Below are 6,796 nucleotides of genomic sequence, written 5' to 3' on the forward strand. Positions count from 1 at the left end.
GGCCACAAAAAAACTTCTTCAATATACTGACAACACACAGAATGTAAACAACCAGCGAACAGCATAATCAGATCACAGTCTGACCAATGGCAGATGAGATGCTGTAATGGGATATGCCCATCCTCACAAACACTTTTATTTGTGCAGATACTGAGTCAATACCAGAGTACAGATATGAGACAATCGGGGTCGCATCAAACCACCCGAGTCCTTATAAAGTGTTTAAATTCATATAGATCCTCTACATGCTCAGGACAGTTTCAGGTGCTGCCTGCACATGACTTCATCTGCTTTTGAGAGGTGAATGATGAAACACTGGCTCCTTAACCGTGAAACTGTGCATTGCAATGCCTACAGACTCATGCCATCAGCAGGGTCTTCCTGTTTCCTGATGACATCATGCAGTGGTCACTGTTCATTAGTCATCTGGTGAGAAGTGTGAGTTATATAGACACTATCTGGCCACATTCCCTCTACAGGTGTGATCCTTCCATTAAACTGCAAAGGTCACGCTGGGCTGATCAGAGGACACTTGACCCTACATGAACTAACTAACTTACTAACTATCATTCTACCTATCTATCTATCCATCCATCGATCATTCTATCTATCTATACGTCAATCTATTGTCTATTGTTACGAACCCCACTATTAAAGTGCTTGTTAAAGAAGGGGGTAAGCAACATAAAGACACGCAATGAAACACAGCGGCTGGCGGAAACATCACGACTCTCTCGACACTTCTCAAGCGCTTCTCCTTCAGTGCACGCCAAGCTCTTGACAGAGAGTGATCCAAACAGAGATCCAAGCGATCACGCCGCTAGAAACAAATCATAGTAGCTCTGTCGATCATTCTGTCTGTCTGTCTGTCTATCAATCTATCTGTCTGCATGTATATCTATACGTCAATCTGACTATCATCAATCTATCTGACTGTTTGTCTGTCTGTCTATCAATCTATCTATCTATCTATCTATCTATCTATCTATCTATCTATCTATCTATCTATCTATCTATCTATCTATCTATCTATCTATCTATCTATCTATCTGTCTGTCTGTCTGTCTGTCTGTCTATCTATCTATCTATCTATCTATCTATCTATCTATCTATCTATCTATCTATCTATCTGTCTGTCTACCTATCTATCTGTCTGTCTGTCTATCTATCTATCTATCCATCCATCTGTCAATCATTCTATCTATCTATCTATCTATCTATCTATCTATCTATCTATCTATCTATCTATCTATCTATCTATCTATCTATCTATCGTTAATCTGACTATCATCTGTCTGTCTGTCTATCTATCTATCCATCCATCTGTCGATCATTCTATCTATCTTTCTATCTATCTATCTATCTATCTATCTATCTATCTATCTATCTATCTATCTATCTATCTTTCTATCTATCTATCTATCTATCTATCTATCTATCTATCTATCTATCTATCTATCCATCTGTCGATCCATCCATCCATCCGTCTGTCTATCCATCCATCTGTCGATCATTCTGTCTCTCTGTCTATCCATCATCAAATCAGAGATCCTCATCATGGTTCATGATTCGGCCACACACACACACACACACACACACACACACACACACACACACACACACACACACACACACACACACACACACACACACACACACACACACACACACACACACACACACACACACTTGTTAAACTAAGTGAAACTGATTTTCCCTCTTGCCATTTTTCCAGTTCAGGTAACTCGCGCTGACGCAAATGTGTGGGTTATTGAGGAGAACTTTATATAAATGAGTACTATCAGTGTTGCAGCCCACAGTGTTAATCTCGATACCACACCTGACCCTGCAGGCCTGAGACCCTCACAAGTGGCTTCAATGCTTCAACCACTTCAGAATGACAAATCATGCGGGGACTTCCTGCCAACCTAGTTATGATAAACAAGCCGACTTCAGATCATATGAGCATACATTAGGTTTGACCAGCCGCTTCCACCCAAAGCAATGTGTTCAAGGTATATACAAAAAGTCACAAAATAAATGACATGAATTAAAAAAAAAAAATGTATTATTAATTTCCATGTTATTTAATCATTTTAATTTTCATGCTTTATTTTATGTTTGATTCATCACCGGCTCCCTCATACGTCATACTCCGGACTTCCCTTGTGCACATGCACTCTTCGAAATTGATTGTTGACACGAAAAAAATAGATTAAAATGTATATACGTATGTATTTAAATGGGATGAAATATATAGACTGTACTGAATATTAGCTTACTTCTTGTGCCCAAGAGCTCGATCTATTTAAGTCCACATGTCATTTTAAGAAGAAACTCTGCATCAAACCACAGGTCAAGATCTGCAGCTCCAACAACCAGTTTAGTTAGCGACGCTGTTTGCGAATGTTTGTAACTATGGTTTCGGGAAACACCAAATCGTTGAACTATTTTGGTACTGAAGGGAACTTGCGATCATAGTCAGCTAACATTGTTTTTCTGAGAATAAACATCTGTAATCACTGAGTAATGAGTCTCTCAGTCTAAAAATAGCCACTTAATGTACTAATACTGTAAAGTCGGTATTAAATAGAAAGTCACCCAATTTATTTTCTAAATGCATCTTAAATGATCTTAATTGTGAACGAATCATTGATGAACGTTTCATTTGAAAAACATTTTTATTCAAAATTAACTTCTATTATGTTTTTGTTTTTCAATAATCCTTTTCACTCACAACACAGATTAAAAAAAAAGATACGTTGTTACTTGCGTTAAATTACGACTTTGAAGTACTGTAGTTGTTTAAATGAAATAAAATGCTGGAAATGATCAACCAAACTGAAGACCTGATCTACAGAATACATCATTTATTAATCAACAATGAGCGAACATTAATTCTACACAACCTAATTAATATTCATGAGTCATGTCTTCACCATATTGTTATATCATAATTATAACAAATACAATAAAATCACCTTGTTTCTCGAGACACTTATTTCTAAGTTAAGCTGTGTTCACACTAGCTAAATATGAATGGAATCAGTACATAAAGTGCTTAATTTTAAATACGAAGGAGAAACAGCGAGTGCTTTATCAGCAGGGAAAACACAAGCTCAGTCTGGGTTCATTAAACCATTCAGGCTGGGAGTCAGCACAGCGAGGTCCACTGTATGACATATCATAAATCATAGGACTTAATTTAAAGGTTACATATTCACAAGTCATGTCAAGTCATCTTCAAATATAGCGCTTTTAACAATGACTACGTTTACAAGCTGTCAATATTCGGGTTATGGTCGGGTTAAGGTCACTATTCGGGTTTCTGAAACATTCGGAATAACCCGTTCACATGCGTGAGCAGAGAGAGTTACTCCTGTATACATGGAATTTGCATAGACAGTAAAAGAAATGGACACAGCGACCCCATTGATTTCAACTTAGAAAATTGAAGCCCGATAAAAGCTGGTCACCAGGCGTACTGCGCAGGCCTGTCACGTGAGCAACCTGTACGTCTTCTAGTAGCTGTGCCGCGTGAAATCTGAATAATTCCCTTCCGAATCTCACAGAGACGGAGAGAGTGAGTATTAGCTGTCCATGAGCTAGCAGCAGGATCAACTTTATGATTCTCTATGGGCTTCTCCCTCGACTTTATGCCTCCACGTCCCCCCGATTGCCTGTGAGCTTCTCCTCCTGTCTATACGGTAATTTCTGTACTGTGCGACAGAGAGTCGCGTGGTTATGACGCAATCGTTAGCCTATTTTTACAAAAACTGCTTCTACGGGGCCATAACTTAAGATACAAGGTAATGGAGCCTTTTATACATTGTCGTGTTTCTTTAGAAATAAATAATGGACAAATGGAGTCTTTAAACGCCTCAGATGTAAAGTTATTCGCTGTCAAAGTGACGCCAAAATGAATGGGAGTCAATGGAGTGCTAACAGCAGGAGAAGTTCTGCTACAATGGCGGCCTCCGCGAGGCTTCAACTTCCGGCTGATGGATTACACCCTTGGGAATTTGTAATCAATTGGCAATATCCCGATGTAAACGGCGACGCACGGTTAGCGTCTGGACGTACGGACAACCTTAAAGGGGATATATAATGCCATTTTTGTACAAGCTAATATGATTCTTTAGGGTCTAAATTAAAAGTTTGTAATATACTTTAATTAAAAATTCTCATTAGTATTGTAAGAAAACACTTATTTTACCTGGTCAAAAACAGCTCTGTTTTCAGCACGCCGTTTCAGTGCATATGCCTTTAAATGATCATGAGCTTTGCTGACTCCGCCTCTCTGTTCTGTGCGTACACCGTTTGTAACACAATAACAAAATAACCATAACGCGTTGTTCAGTATAAACGTGGAATTATGAATTATATTGAGAACGTCATACATAGAAAACATGCCGTAATGTACCCTGACTGTAAACCTTAGACGCATTCATTGTGAAGCGTGCAGCTAGCGATTTGCAAAGATTAATATAAAGTTTAATAAAACGTTACACTCACTTCCGTTCTTCTGGAGGTTCAGCAGGAACACTAATATCTGGTACCGATCCTTTTTAGCAAAGCTTCTTAGCAAAACCAGCTTTATACTGATCCTCGTTTATAAAGCAGTCTGGTATGTGAAATGATTCGCGCAAACATGAAAGTATTGACGTTGCTCGTGGGGAATATTCCCTTCGAAAACAAAACTCAGCCACTGCGTCTTCAGCGGTTCGGATTTAGGAACATTAAAATGACTGTGTTCGTTATTACACCCAAGAACAGAACACCACAATCGCTTAGACGCCATTCTGCTCATAGACAATGCTCCAGCATATCAACAATGACCGCGCCGGTCCGGTCCGCGCCGCGCAGACTATGATTGACAGCTACCTCATGTGCGAGGGCGGGTCTGTGTTGAAACGCTCCCGTCAATCAACAGTCGTGGGAGGGGCTTCCGTTTTATTGACGTCACAAAAACGAACGGCTTGATTTGAGGCAGGGGAAAACATATAAGGAGATTAAAACAAAAACACTGGATGGATTTTTATCATTATATGATGTTTGTGTACAGGCACTGCCAACACACATTTCAGTACAATCAACTTGTAAAAGTGCATGTACCATTTTATGACCCCTTTAAGACGCAATATGCGTCATTTCCGATTCTTCTTCCTGTATCCAAAGACAACAACAGCAGCAGCAGCAGCACGCGGATAATGAATAGTTCGGGGCAGATAGCGATCGCTTTTGTTTGCGCTTTGGTGCTGGTACTGAACCCTGCTTCGCGTAACTTTTCGGTCACCTTCTTGTAAATCTCACTATCTCGGTTCTTTCTGCCGTCAACAAAACACATTATATTCATGGTTTTCACCACACTAATAAAGAAATTGGTTTCCTCCTCGCTCCAAAAGTATGGTGCTGTGCTGCGTCTCGCCATGTTTACCTCTACTTCTTGTTTACTTCCGGTATACTGCACGCGGGTTTTTGTATGTGCCAGACAGTTTTCCGTTTTTTTTTTTTAAAACCGGAATATGAGCATATTCGGGTTTTTGCCCGTGTTTACATGGCAGTGCGCGGCCGGGTTATTGCTAATATTCCGGTTTTGAACGGGTTATTGACTGCTTGTAAACGTAGTCAATCACTACGTTTACATGCAGCCAATTTTCGGGTTATGGTCGGATTAAGGTCACTATTCGGGTTTCTGAAACATTAGGAATAACCCGTTTACATGCGTGAGCAGAGAGAGTTTCTCCTGTATACATGGAATTGCAATATCCCGATGTAAACGGCGACGCACGGTTAGCGTCAAGACGTACGGACAACCTTAAGACGCAATATGCGTCATTTCCGATTCTTCTTCCTGTATCCAAAGACAACAACAGCAGCAGCAGCACGCGGATAATGAATAGTTCGGGGCAGATAGCGATCGCTTTTGTTTGCGCTTTGGTGCTGGTACTGACCTCGCTCCAAAAGTATGCTGTGCTGCGTCTCGCCATGTTTACAGTATACTGCACACGGGTTTTTGTATGCGCCGAGAAGTTCCTCTAGTCAAAAGACCAAGATTCCTTGCGAATAGAACATGCGCAGAACACAAATCACTATGGGGATATGCCGATGCGCGTTTACATGACCAAAAATTCGGGTTAGAAAAGGGGTACCCCAGGTATCATATCCCGGTTTTTAAAATCCGGGATATGAGCATATTCGGGTTTTTGCTGGTGTTTACATGGCCGTGCGCGACCGGGTTATTGCTAATATTCCGGTTTTGAACGGGTTATTGGCTGCTTGTAAACGTAGTCAATGTAGATTGTTTCAAAGCAGCTTTACAGTGATGATAGGGAATTTGGAAAATTCCCAGAGAGAAGTGAGGCATTTACCACTTCTAGGAGATCTGCTTCTAAACTGTTTAACACACTTTTGAAGAAAGATGTGGGAAGTGCGTCAAGGGCGCAAGTTGATGTTTTAAGGTGCTGTACGGTTTCTTCCAAAATTTTGCCATCAATTTCTTCAAAAACAGACATAGTAACTACATTCTCCGGTTGTGGTCTGATCTGTCTGACCCCAGTGCGGATCAATGATGTGCTGATCACCTTTCTGATATTATTGATTTTCTCAGAGAAGAAAGAAGCAAACTCACTGCACTTGCCGTCTGAGAGCAATTCACTGGGAATCTGGCTTGGGGGGTTTGTCAGTCTCTCTACAGTAGCAAAAAGAGTGCGTGTGTTGTTTAAGTTGCTGTTTATAATATTTGAGAAGAAAGTCTGTCTAGCTTTGCCTAGTTCCATATTGAAAGCATGGATGC

Source organism: Rhinichthys klamathensis, unplaced genomic scaffold (genome assembly GCF_029890125.1).
Source record: "Rhinichthys klamathensis goyatoka isolate OS25496 unplaced genomic scaffold, OSU_Roscu_1.1 h1tg000475l_1, whole genome shotgun sequence".
Taxonomy (NCBI): Eukaryota; Metazoa; Chordata; class Actinopteri; order Cypriniformes; family Leuciscidae; genus Rhinichthys; species Rhinichthys klamathensis.